The sequence below is a fragment of the Hakea prostrata genome, chromosome 5 (assembly GCF_041222555.1).
Source record: "Hakea prostrata isolate BN-2017 chromosome 5, UWA_Hpros_2, whole genome shotgun sequence".
In the NCBI taxonomy this organism is placed as follows: domain Eukaryota; kingdom Viridiplantae; phylum Streptophyta; class Magnoliopsida; order Proteales; family Proteaceae; genus Hakea; species Hakea prostrata.
The window spans coordinates 3,685,093-3,699,438 of record NC_142604.1 but is presented as its reverse complement, the minus strand read 5'-3'; the positions used below and the strand labels follow the sequence as shown (position 1 = coordinate 3,699,438).

General features: G+C 40.2%; 1 pseudogene; it reads left to right on the top strand.

Moving 5' to 3' along the window:
* The first annotated feature begins 2,480 nt into the window (after nucleotides 1-2,480).
* On the top strand, nucleotides 2,481-3,951 carry LOC149014451 (elongation factor 2 pseudogene; annotated as a pseudogene).
* The last annotated feature ends 10,395 nt before the right edge of the window (nucleotides 3,952-14,346 follow it).

The following is a 14,346-nucleotide window of genomic DNA, read 5'->3' as shown; positions in this document are numbered from 1 at the left end:
GTTTGTCGATTCTCGTTTGTTTATAATCCGGAGAATTTAGAATTTTCTTGTCATTGGACTACTACGTGCTTTGAACTTTACTTTTGCCAGCGGTAAAAATTATATCTTTGAATCTCGTAGAAATTATGTTCTTATCCGATCTTTACTTAACTGATCTGTTTTTGAATTCCTCTTTTCAATCCATTTGCCCGATTTTAATTGTTCTTGCTCATTGCGGCATTCCTCCACTTTTCCCTGGATTTTATAAAAATGCGTGTTCTTTCAAATTCTTTAATGAGAGCTTGGAGCTTGAATCATTAGTTATACAACTCGACTACTTAAATGTAGATGCCAGAGTGTTTCATTTAAACATGAATGTAGTATTCATGGCATCATCACATAAAGTAGATCATTTCCTTGTCATAATTAGGTTAAGTTGTTCTTTAGTTATATTTTACTCTAGTCTGTACATGCAAACAGTATTTTCTTCTTTTTTTATTTTTATTTTAATTGCTTCATCTCTTATGGTATTGACATTGAGTACCAATCTATCTTTGTTCTAAGTTATCTATTTCATACAGACCTCCACATGTTTCTTATCTCCCCCCCCCCCCCCCCACCCCCCCCCAACCCCCCAAAAAAAATAAGATAAAGAAGAAAAAAAAGAAAAGATAGAGCCTCCACACTCTGAAAAAGTAGGAAATGTAGATGTGCTTTCTTAATTGCAAGGCTTTTTTTTGCACGTTATGTGATAGCTTCTTATAGGGTTTACCTTTGGGATCCTATTCGAATGAACCTCATAGAGTTTGGGTTTTAAAACCCTGTGGTTATGGGATTAGAGCTTAATATGATGGTTCTACCAGTTGGGAATAGAGTAAACATAAATGTTGGGCTATGTTTTGGAGCTAGGGTTGATTGAATTCAATTCTACAAAAATTCTTTTATTGTATCTATAATGCATGATATGAGTATTTCTAATTTATGGTTGGTTTATCTGTTCTTTGTTATTGCCTTAGAATGAGAGTTAACCTATGGTTCACCCATTGGTTTATGAAAATCTTCCATGGACCGCATGTGGAGGTAATATACCTTCCATTGACAAACTTTAGTTCGTCTAGACGGATTCTTTAGGTGCAAGTTCACAACCCAAAACAACTCACATTTTTCCCATTGGAAGGAGGTTTCCTTTTTATGTACATCAACGGCGGTATCTTTGTTAGAAGAACACTCTTAATGTCAGCTTAGGATGTCTAGCAGCGAAGGGAGTTGGGAAGCTAGGGATGCCAACCATGGTGAGACAAACCCATGGGGAAGCCAACCATTCATTTATAAGGAGAAGAAAAATGGGTGGCCTTCTATTACATGTGGCAAGCACATCTGTTATTAGAAATACTCCTGCTTGAAAAGAATTTCAGGACATGTGTTCCCACCGAAGGCTTTTTTCAAGTGTTTGGATTTATTTCAAGTAAGGAGCAAACGGGGGGTCACCATTATTAGATTCCATACAAGGACAACGGGGTGGATGCATGTGGCTCTTCATAATCCTTCCGATCTCGCTTTCCCCGAGATAGTGTTGATGGTAATTTAAGGTCATCTTTATCTTTGATGTAGAGTGAGTGATTATTTATTTCAATTTTTTTCCTTCTTGGTGGGGGGTTCTCAAATCATTTTTTTTGGTAATAAGGTTCTGAAATCATTTCAGTTTGGGTTTTGGTGTGAGAAAGAATTTTGTGAAGACTTGATATCCAACAATATTGAGAGAGATTTAAAATATGGAGAGAGACTTAGAATTCAGCTTGAGAGCTAGCTTTCACAAGGTCTTTCCATTTCTAGAAGTCATTGGGTTAAAATTAATAGGTTTTAATGTTGAAGACTCAATCAGCTCATCCACCCAAAATCTCATTACTTGTGTGCTTCTCTCACTGATTTCGCATCTTTTGCACATCACAAGTCAACACCTACCATTCCAAGAAGCTGCCTCATGCTTTCCATGTATCATACCTGTAAATTTATATGGTTGGAGAATGGAGGCCTGATGTATTAACTGCAAATTTCGGTTAACTTGAGCATTGCTTACCATGTCTAAGTTGAAACTTCATAGCTTAAATTTAAAGATTTACTTGGCTAATGTAGAAAATTATATAGGACTAAGATTGATTAATTGGCACATCCTAATGTAAATGACGTTGCCTTTTTCATCTAAGTTTTCCATCTTCCATTTACGTTGCCTTTTTCACCTTGTATTGATCATTGATACTTGATACTTGATAGGTGGGGTGGTGATCTTGTTTTGAAATTGTAACAGAATTTGTTTCATTGATCAAAAAGCAAAGCAGCAGCATAGTTCCAAGTATCAAGCATAAGCAGCAAAGTTCCTGTAACAGAAACAAAGGTATAGTTTATTTTTTTTAATTAAGAATGGGAGGAAGAAGAGTAGTACTAGTAGGGGGAAGCAGCAGGTGGGGTGGTTGTTTTTACAGCTCCAGCTGTGGTTGTCATTAATGCTACCGTTCTCCTACTCGGCTACAGTCACACATCTTCCTGGCTTTGCAGGCCCTCTTCCCTTTGAGTTGGAAACTGGGTATGTATGTATGTATTAATTGATTAGTTTGTAAATTTTCTTATTATTATATGTATATATCTAGCTACTTTAATTAATTAATTTATGTACGTGATCGATCTAATTAATTAATCTGAGTCGTTACTCGATCGTAAGGCGTTAATTCGTTGGTCAATAGAGTACTGATCAGAAGTCTTGATGTTGTGGTTTTGCACTTGTAGTGGTGGACTGTATTGAAGTGTCTGTGTCCAAACCGAGACTGTTCTTCGACAGGCACTTGGTGAGAGGATTCGTCCTGTCTTGACTGTAAACAAGATGGACAGATGTTTCCTGGAGCTCCAGGTGGATGGAGAAGAGGCTTATCAGACCTTTCAGAGGGTCATTGAGAATGCTAATGTGATTATGGCCACCTATGAGGATCCACTTCTTGGGGATGTTCAGGTTTACCCAGAGAAAGGAACACTTGCCTTTTCTGCAGGTCTGCATGGTTGGGCTTTTACTTTGACCAATTTTGCCAAAATGTATGCATCCAAATTTGGTGTAGATGAGTCAAAGATGATGGAGAGGCTCTGCGGTGAGAATTATTTTCACCCTGCTACCAAGAAATGGACCGGCAAGAACACTGGTTCACCCACCTGCAAGTGGGGGTTTGTTCAGTTCTGTTATGAACCCATCTCAATACTTGCATGAATGATCAAAAAGACTAGCTGTGGCCTATGTTGCACAAGCTTGCTGTGACAATGAAGTCTGATGAGAAAGACTTGGCTGGGAAGCCTTTAATGAAGCGTGTTATGCAAACATGGCTCCCTGCTACCACTGCTCTACTTGAAATGATGATCTTTCCCCTTCCATCTCCTTCCAAGACCCAGAGTTATCGTGTTGAGAACTTGTACGAGGGTCCTATGGATGATGTCTATGCTAATGCTATTAGGAACTGTGATCCTGAAGGACCTCTTATGTTGTACGTGTCCAAGATGATTCTAGCCTCTGAAAAGGTAGGTTCTTTGCTTTTGGTCGTGTCTTTGATGGCAAGGTCTCTACAGGTTTGAAGGTTAGAATCATGGGACCAAACTTTGTACCTGGCCAGAAGAAGGACTTGAATGTTAAGAGTGTCCAGAGGACTGTCATCTGGATGGGAAAGAAGCAGGAATCAGTTGAGGATGTTCCTTGTGGTAATACAGTTGCTCTTGTTGGTCTTCACCAGTTCATCACCAAGAATGCTACCCTGACAAATGAGAAGGAAGTTGATGCTCTTACAATTCGTGCTATGAAGTTCTCCGTCTCACCTGTTGTGCGTGTGGCTGTACAATGCAACGTTGCTTCAGATCTTCCAAAACTTGTTGAAGGTCTTAAACGTCTGGCCAAAACTTGTTGAAGGTCTTAAACGTCTGGCCAAATCAGATCCTATGTTTTTTATTTCATTTACAGAGGTTAATGGGGTGAAGTGAGAAGCAAGAAGTGATGCAAGTGTGAGAAGCGACATCATCCCAGATAATAAATCTTGAAGTTGAACGACCCAGGTGATGATAATGTAATGGATCTGAATTGGTCTTAACTGGATATCCTAACCAGGAACTCATGGTCTTAACCGTCAAATCCATGGCCTTGGTTACAAGAACCTTAGAAATGTTGTATGCACCCTCTCGAAGTTAAATTACTTGTGAAGAATCCCTACTTTATTTTGTTTCTGGTCTCAGACTCAGATTGAAAAATTATCTGGTCTTTATTCTTTTTCTTCACTTTGTTCTCAGTTTATTTATACTTTTCTTTTATTACATGTACGGCTTTCTTCACATGGCATTGCAATATTGGCTCCCTATTGTTCCAATGGTTTTCACAGGGACACCCCTAGCATGGATAAAAAACAGTTTACCTGTTAGCCCAGCACCTCACTGTGAAGTTTCTTCCTCCCACAATCAAAGTGCCAATTACTTTCCACTCAACACCCTTGTTAAACAGTTGCAAGTTTGCAGTTGAAATCTGATCTCATAGCTTAATAGGAAAGATGAAAAAGGGCCAATGGATATAGCAATATCTACTGGTACTTATCTGGAAATCAGTTTTATGTTTTTCTGTGTGGAATCTGTCACCTTGGACTGTTTATTCCTTAATTTTGTAAATAGAAAACTGTTGACTTTATTTTTTTTTTTATTATTTTATATATTTATTATGTAGGCTCCAAGAAATGTAACTCTTGGCTGCTGTCCAAATGATCTTTTCAACTTAATTATGTCCACAGCTGCTCGCAATTTTCAGCAGAACAAACAAGTACTTCAATGGTTTCTTTATTGACAACAGTGATCTCCACTCTTATTGTTTTCAATGTTACATCTCGGCTCATCATATCTTATGAAGGATCAAAGTTCGTTAAGTAGCTGTTCTCTTACCTCCATCAAACTTGGTTATTAAGTAGCTGTTCTCTTACCTCTCATGAAGGTCAATGTATAAAGCCAAAAATTTATCTCTTTCGGCTGGAACTCCAACTTCCTCTCTCCATATCATTTTGCAAGTCGGGTGAACATGGAAGCTATCGCTGCCCTACCACTGATGATGAGGTTCGTATTGGAAATATAGTGTTCATCGTCTCACGCAAAAATTAGAATGGGCTCCAATGCTAAATAACAATACATTTCCTCTTTGAAGGGTGAAGATCTGTATCTTATTTACAGTATATTTACCTAAACATAGTGTTGCTTATGTACAATATTTTACATTGGAAAAACTTGTACTGCCAGTGCACCAGTGTTGGATAATACTTGGGCAATTGAAGATATGGGCAGCATTTAGATAGGATCTATCTCTTGCTTGCTTTGTTAACCAAGTAAAACTTTTATTTCGTTTTCATGGATGAATGGTATCCATAATCTTCTTAATACATTATTACAATACACTTCTCCATGATCTCATATTGAAACCATATAATTGTATTTATAGTAAGTCAATCACTTACTACATATGAAACTATGATACTATACGCCACCTCATACCCTATGCCACATCATACCCTAAGCCACCTCATACCCTAAACCACCTCATACCCTACGCCACCTCATACCCTAATCCCACCTCATACCCTACGCCACCTCATACCCTATGCCACCTCATACCCTAACGCCACCTCATACCCTACACCACCTCATACCCTAAGCCACCTCATACCCTACACCACCTCATACCCTAACGCCACCTCATACCCCTACCTAAGCCACCTCATACCCTACGCCACCTCATACCCTAAGCCACCTCATACCCTAAGCCACCTCATACCCTAGCCACCTCATACCCTACGCCACCTCATACCCTACGCCACCTCATACCCTACGCCACCACACCGCCGGCAGCCCCACAACACCGCCGGCAGCCCCAACACCGCCGGCAGTCACAACTACAACGCCGGCGGCCCCAACACCGCCGACACACCTACAACACCGCCGGCACCCTACAACACCGCTGGAACACCTTCACGACCGCCGGCACCCCAACACCGCCGGAATCCTTAATCCGCCTGCCGCTGAACCGAACCCAACCCAACACCGCCGGCGGCAGCCGCCGGATGCCGGAACCCCAACCCAAGACCCAAAAACCCTCAAAGTCTTGGTTATCAACTCTATTTTTACTCCGACAACACCTGAAACAAGCAAAATAAACAAGTTACAGAGAAAATTGATAAACAGTTTAAAAGTTATCATAACAAACAAGATGAACAATACTACTGCAAGGATAAGGAGAAGAAACACCAGATGTTATTTCACACGTGCACTTGTTCTCGGTCCTGTGTTTCTTAAAAGTAACGAAACAGAAACTAACATCGCCCTTGGTGCGGCTTCTGAAATCGACGGCGAAATTGGTGGCGGTGTTGGTGTCGTTGTCAGCAGGTAAGGAAGGCAAGAATGGTGAAGTGGAGCAACATGGCGCAGATTTCTATTGAAGAATGGCGGTGGTGTTGTCGAATGGTGCACCTTGAGCACTGTTGTAAGCACGAGCCGCGGTGTAGTAGCGGGCGGCGGGTTGTCGGCGGTGATGAGAATGTCAGTGGTTTGGCCTGGCCCAACCATCGGCACGATGGTGCTTCTGGTGGCGATTGTGTTGGCGTGGAAAGACCTTGGCCGAGATATGGAACAACGGAGATAACTTAATTTCATACAACCCCATTCTTCCTGCCCTGCAAACCCCAACAACTGAGCATTGTCGTCTGAGTGTTAATCTGAGACGAAAATGCTCTGTTCGATGTCCGGCTGCTTTGGAAGAGAAGACGACTGAAGTCGCTGCATCAAGCTTCTTCGGTTTCTTCCATTTCTCCGCTCTACTATATCTAACATTATCGTACAAAAACAGAGAGCTTCAAAACTCAGGCAGAAGAGAGACAAACCTGGAACCCAATACCTAACTATCACTCTGCGCAAAATGAGGGAACCCATTTTGTTTCCTCTTTCCTCTTTACTCATTTCTTCACTTCTCTGCTTAATATCTAACTATCACTCTGCGCAAAATGAGGGAACCCAATACCGCCGCCACCCCAAAACCTCCTTCACCTTCTTCTTCTTGGATTTCGTCTCCTCCTCCTCATCTACTTCCCCAACGTCACCCTCTTCTTTCTTTGTTTCCTCTTCCTCGTCATCACTCACCTCCTTCTCGCTGCTCTTCTCGGTCCAGAGATAGATAGGATAGCTGATGAATTCAGAATGCTTCTTCACAACATCCTTAATCCTTCTTTCTTCCAACTATTCCATCTGCCAAATCACTCAAAACTTATTACAACACTACAGACAGATGCAACGAAACGCAAAGCAAATCCATAAAGGGAATTCACAAAAAAGAGGCCTACAAACCTGATCTTCCTTCCGGTGGAGAGTAATTTTGGTTCCACGACCGGGAGGTTCTCCAGAATCCCTGCTAACGGTGAACGAACCGCCTGCCTGAGACTCCCATATGTACTGCTCGTATCCAAAATCGTTCGGTGACGAACGAACAGAGAACTCGAACTCAGAAGCTTCAACTCCAACTCTCCAAATCAAGACCGAACTGCTGAAGCTTGAAGAAGGCTCAACAAAATCTGCCTCTCGCCGCTCGCCAAAACGAGGAAGAAAGGGTGTGAGGAAGCGATACATATTAGGGTTTAGGGCGGATTTTTGCTGCTGCCGACGGCTCGGATCGCACCGCGTCATCAGGATGGGAACGAACGGCTCACAATCAAATAAAGGGAGTATGCTTCTAAATATTAATATTTATTTTTACGTTTGGTTTTGAGCGGAGACGAACACGACGGAGAGGTCAAGTGGAAGCTTTCGTTATGAGATGGTAAGTATTGCTAGTTTTGATATTTGGTGTTCCATTTTTCTGGGTTCTGTTTGGTTTTCTTGTTCTTTCTCTTTTTCTGCTGTGGGTATGCTTTTTTTCCTCTCTTCATAACAAGGTTCTTTCAGTTTTTATGGGTGGATCTATTAATCTGCTTCCGTTTCCTTTGTTTCGGTTCATTTTCTTGTACAACATTTCTATTGGAATCTGTTTGTAATTCTTTGTTTTAATTTTTTTTTTATTTGGAGAAGATTCTAATTTTGAATATTAATCTTTTCTATTTTTATTTTTATTAATTATATATTAATTATTAATGTATGATAAATGCTGTTATGCCATTCATCATCATTCCCTTTTCTGTTCTGACTTCTAATTTTATGTTTTCCTTCTTGATTATTATGTTTCTTACACTTATGCTTTTTTAAGGAGATTTTCTAATTCAGGAAAAATGCTTTTCATTTATTCGGGATTCTGAGAAATTTCAATGTGATTAAAATCTGTCCATTTTTCATATATATTGTAGTCATGAAGGTGCCTATAATCTGCTCATCATATTCTTTTTAAATTATTTATAGTTTACTTTGTGCATTTACATGTATTATACTGTTTACTATTTTACTTGGAACATTATTGCTTAATAATTAACAATTCACTGGAAAATTATCATCATGATGGCCAACATAGGATTTACATAGAAATCAAACAATGGAACATATATTTCCTGCTTTTCTGCCAAACTGTTTTGGTTTGTTTCAGCCCCGGCTGACATTTTGGAAATTTCCCTTCGAATCAGATGGAATCTACACATTGTAAATAAACAGAAACAGGTTCGTGAATCCTGTTTTATGCTACCAAAGTTTTTGCATTCATGCTTGTAAATAAACTCTATCCACCCTTACGATCCCTGTTGTTTTCATTTTAAGCATTGTTATTTTTGCATCTAGGTTGCTGTAAACAAACTGGTAAATATCCTCAACTCCTCTGCTTCAAGATGTGTGTCTTCTAAGATGTATAAATAACCAAAAACAAGGATTTTCACCTACTTCTTTTTTCCCTTAATTTTTCTTTATTGTTTGAATTTTTCAAGTAATTGAATTGAAAGTGGTTTACTCAGGATTAGAAATGTTGTATGATCTTATTTGTTGATTTTTATTTAATCTTGTTGGAAAAATTGATGGTTGGATGGGCTAGTAGTGGCGATTAATTACATCATGGTTTATGGAGAAACTGATATTCAACAAAAAGGTTTTTGGGGCAGTGGTGTTTTAAATCTCCTGGGTATACACCATCAGGGAATCAATTGCTCCAGTCAATCCCTCTAGTTTAGATATGACTCACTAAACTAAGGTCTCACATGATGGAGAAGAAGACAATAGCAGCTAATAGCATTGCAAAAAGTAATTCTGAAAATTCTGTAGTGTTCTTGGGAATCTAAGTAGTGAGACCTTAGGCCTAAACCTCACTCCTTATTACAATCTCAAAAGCTATTACAAACTAAATAAAACATGGCTTTTTTGGAAATTCGTGGGAGCCTGTAGGAAATCCCAAATACACGTTGCTTCAGTCATGTGAAAAAATTAAGTGATCTCATGCCCTCTATATAAACCAAGCTTAAATGAAATGATAGCAAATGCAGCAAACCTCTTTTTTGTAGTTAGATGCCTCATAACGAAATCTGAAAAAGTAGGAAATGTAGATGTGCTTTCTTAATTGCAGCTACTCTTCATATTTATTGTTCATATTTATCTGCAGGTTATGTGATAGCTTCTTATAGGGTTTACCTTCAGGATCCTATTCGAATGAACCAGCAGTAAAGTTTGGGTTTTAAAACCCTGTGGTTATGGGATTAGAGCTTAATATGATGGTTCTACAGTTGGGAATAGAGTAAACATAAATGTTGGGCTATGTTTTGGAGCTAGGGTTGATTGAATTCAATTCTACAAAAATTCTTTTATTGTATCTATAATGCATGATAACAGAGTATTTCTAATTTATGGTTGGTTTATCTGTTCTTTGGTGTTGCCTTAGAATGAGAGTTAACCTATGGTTCACCCATTGGTTTATGAAAATCTTCCATGGACCGTATGGAGGTAATATACCTTCCATTGAGAAACTTTAGTTCCTGTCTAGAGAAATTCTTTAGGTGCAAGTTTAAAACAACTCACATTTTTCCCATTGGAAGGAGGTTTCCTTTTTATGTACATCAACAGCAGGTATCTTTTTGTAGAAGAAACACATAAATGTTGGTGTCTAGCTAGAGAAGAGGAAAGCTGGGAAGCTAGGGATGAACCATGGTGAGACAAACTGAGACTGGGAAGCCAACATTCATTTATAAGGAGAAAAAAATGGGTGGCCTTCTATTACATGTGCAAGCACATCTGTTATTAGAAATACTCTGTTTGAAAAGAATTTCAGACATGTTCTCACCGAAGGCTTTTTTCAAGTGTTTGGATTTATTTCAAGTAAGGAGCAAACAGGGTCACCATTATTAGATTCCATACAAGGACAACAGGGTTGATGCATGTGGCTCTTCATAATCTTCTGATCTCGCTTTCACAGATAGTGTTGATGGTAATTTAAGGTCATCTTTGATGCTGATTAGAGTGAATTATTTCAATTTTTTTTCCTTCTTGGTGGGGGTTCTGAAATCATTTTTTTTTTGGTAATAAGGTTCTGAAATCATTTCAGTTTTGGTTGTGGGTGAAAAAAGAATTTTGTGAAGACTTGATATCCAACAATATTGAGAGAGATTTAAAATATGGAGAGAGACTTAGAATTCAGCTTGAGAGCTAGCTTTCACAGGTCTTTCCATTTCTAGAAGTCATTGGGTTAAAATTAATAGGTTTTAATGTTGAAGACTCAATCAGCTCATCCACCCAAAATCTCATTACTGTGTGCTTCTCTCACTGATTTCGCATCTTTTGCACATCACAAGTCAACACCTACCATTCGAAGAAGCTGCCTCATGCTTTCCATGTATCATACCTGTAAATTTATATGGTTGGAGAATGGAGGCCTGATGTATTAACTGCAAATTTCGGTTAACTTGAGCATTGCTTACCATGTCTAAGTTGAAACTTCATAGCTTAAATTTAAAGATTTACTTGGCTAATGTAGAAAATTATATAGGACTAAGATTGATTAATTGGCACATCCTAATGTAAATGACGTTGCTTTTTTCATCTAAGTTTTCCATTTACGTTGCCTTTTTCACCTTGTATTGATCATTGATACTTGATACTTGATAGGTGGGGTGGTGATCTTGTTTTGAAATTGTAACAGAATATATTTATTTATAATGTGATTTGGTCATTCTAGTCCTCATTTGGTCGTTTATTGTGTATAGTGATGGCAAATTCTAACAAATTAAAGAAATTAAGTGAATAATGTCCATAAGATCACCGAAGATAGCCGTTTTAAAATTCTAATACATATGATGAACAGTTAACTTGAGTGAAGTCCATGATCTCATATTGAAACAATATAATTGTATTTATAGTAAGTCAATTACATAATACATATGAAACAATGAGACTATACCACCTCATACCCTAACGCCACCTCATACCCTAACGCCACCTCATCCCTAACGCCACCTCATACCCTAAACGCCACCTCATGCCCTACGCCACCTCATACCCTATGCCCCTTCCCCCTACCCCCTCAACTATACCCTAACGCCACCTCATACCCTAACGCCACCTCATACCCTAACGCCACCCATACCCTAAACGCCACCTCATCCCTAACGCCACCTCATACCCTAACGCCACCTCTCCGCCCCCGGCACCCCAACCCCCCCGCCGGCACCCCAACCCCGCCGCCGGCACCCCAACCCCGTCGCCGGCACCCCAACCCCTCGCCGGCACCCCATACCCCCCGGCGGCACCCCCACCCCGCCGCCGGAACCCCAACACCGCCGGCAGCCGGAAACCCCAAAAACCAACACCCAACACCACCTTCAACGCAGTACAGTAGGTGTTCGCATCCACCAGAACTCCCATTGTTCTCCATAGCAGGTGGAGTCTTCACCGTATCATCAAGAAAGTAACTCGATTCCTGGGTGGAATTAAGAAGTGAGGGGGGAGTATCCAACAACGAGTTTTGGACATGAGGCGAATCCTGATCAGGTAACTGGGTTTGCGTTGATTGATCTGATAAGCTTGCTGGCCAGAATGAAGTAGTGAGAGATTAGGATAGTGCAACTGCTGACGATTCTCTCAGGCTGTTCAAACGTTGGCATCGAAGAGCTGCCATGCAAATCAGTTGGGTCGAAACCAATCGTTTCATTTCCATCTCCAGTTGCCTCGGTCACTTCAGACTCCTTCACACGCTTGGACCTTCAATTTTCTGAAGCAGTTTCTTCACTTTCTGCTTGCATCCATCACAATCTATGTTCACCTTGAAAAATACCCAAACACAAACAAGAAGCAAATTTTCAGTCAGGATAAAACCACCGCCCACCTTAGCGGTCTTAAAAAAACAGAGAGCTTCAAAAGTCAGGCAGAAGAGAGAGAAACCTGGATCTTGAGGAGCTTAAAGTCTTCATCTTTAGTCATTTCTCCAAGGCCGCTAATGTAATACTGGTTAAAGAAGCTAAAACAGTACCAGAACAGAAATGAAGCCCAGATTTAAGAGAAAAGCATTTGATCAGAATTGAGCTACTTGAAAGGCCTGAAAAGAAAGTCGAGTTCTAAGTCTCATGGGAAGGAATCTTTGCTGAAAGTTTCAGATCGATTGAATTGGTGGATCTGAGGCTAAGAACTGAACCTAGTAACACCAAGAGAAGAGCACACTAACGGAATCTCAATCATAGATACAATTAAATAGAAGATTCAGGACTCCAGAAACAAACACAAATACAGGGAGGCACAAGATGAAACCCCTCGAAAGTCACCATCACAAAGCTCAAGCTAGACAAGGAGAGATTTAAACCCATGTTGCACAAAGCTCAACCTAGACAAGGATCGCAAATCTCTCCTTCATCGGTGGATCCATTAACCTTCTCACGGGTGATGCGCTCTACATGGATGACCCATTTGCAACGGTAAACCTGAACTACCTTACCTTCTCTGCCCCTATAAGTTCCTCTCACCACCTGCACTTCGTCGTCCTTCCTCACAGAAATCGACCTCACTTTGTACTTGTTCCTCAGATCTGAAGATAGAGGAGAAGCACACCACGAACACTCGACGGAGCGGTGAAGACTCTCTTCTGCTACCCGATACGATAACGGCAACGTTCTATTCCTCAGAATGGGTTTTGAATCGACCTCACGTTGTGCTTGTTCCTCAGATCTGAAGATAGAGGAGCACCACACCAAGCTTATCATTCTCGATACGAGTTAGGCCAACAACCTTTAACAACCTCTGTGCCATCAACAGTACCGCCGAGCTTCTTCACGATCTTGACGTCACGGAGATCGGGTTTCGCAGGGTCCACGACGGAGAGAACAGCGTGAGCTCCACAGGCACGGCCATGGTAGAAGAGGAGACATAAGAGTTGAGTACCAACTACCGGACTTGACAAGCGAATCGCGATCGGTGAGCTCCACAGTGCGGCCATGGCAGTGAGCACATCGACGGCCATGGCAGTGAGCAACAGCGATAACAACACCGGTTGTGCCGTCGCGACAGTTATTCAACTAAGACCCTAACCCTATAAATGCAAGTGATGCGGAGGATGTGAAACCCTAAAACCCCGCTAACGGTCTAGATTTCACCATATTTATAAAATCAGATTTAACGGTTAGGATAACATATTGTTCCGTTAAACGTATTAACAACTCTCAACTACTCAAACTCGATTCTCAACGTCTCAAACACCGAAATTCATGGATAATTAATTACATTTAAACAATAAAAAAAAAAATTACATTTAATATTTTAATTTTATTTATGTAAAAAAGACTTACGGGTGCGCCCGCGACCAAAGAACAGGCCGGCAAACGCAGGCCGGGCCACAATAAAGAACACAGATTAGACGTGCACGATTCAAATTATCAAACCAACAACCATCACCCCGAGAACATCTCGGGCCTCTTGAGCTAGATCCCTAAAATCAATTGGGAGAACCCCAATTACGGCCCATTAAGGATCGGTTCGGGCTGGTTCGGGCTATAACAGGCTGATTCGGTCCGGTTTTAACGGTTTGGGTTGAAAATTGACACCCCTACCTGACATCTTCTTGCAAAATGTTAAATATAAAATAATAAAATAATAAAACAATCTTGACTTTTCAAATCTATACTCATGTTTAGCCGTTTAGGTTTAGTGTTTTTTTTATAATAATTCCATGGTTATAACTTATAAGTGCTTACATATTAAAATTACCGATTTAGCCCTTCTGGTGGATTTCAACAAGGTTTTCCGATTTAGGTTTGTTTTTTTTTTTTTTTTTTTTTTTTTTGGCAACACGGTTTAGGATTATTAAATCATATATTACAATCGGATAAATCCTAATCGGACATTATTCGATCCGATTCTCTATTATCTGAATGATTTATCGAACGG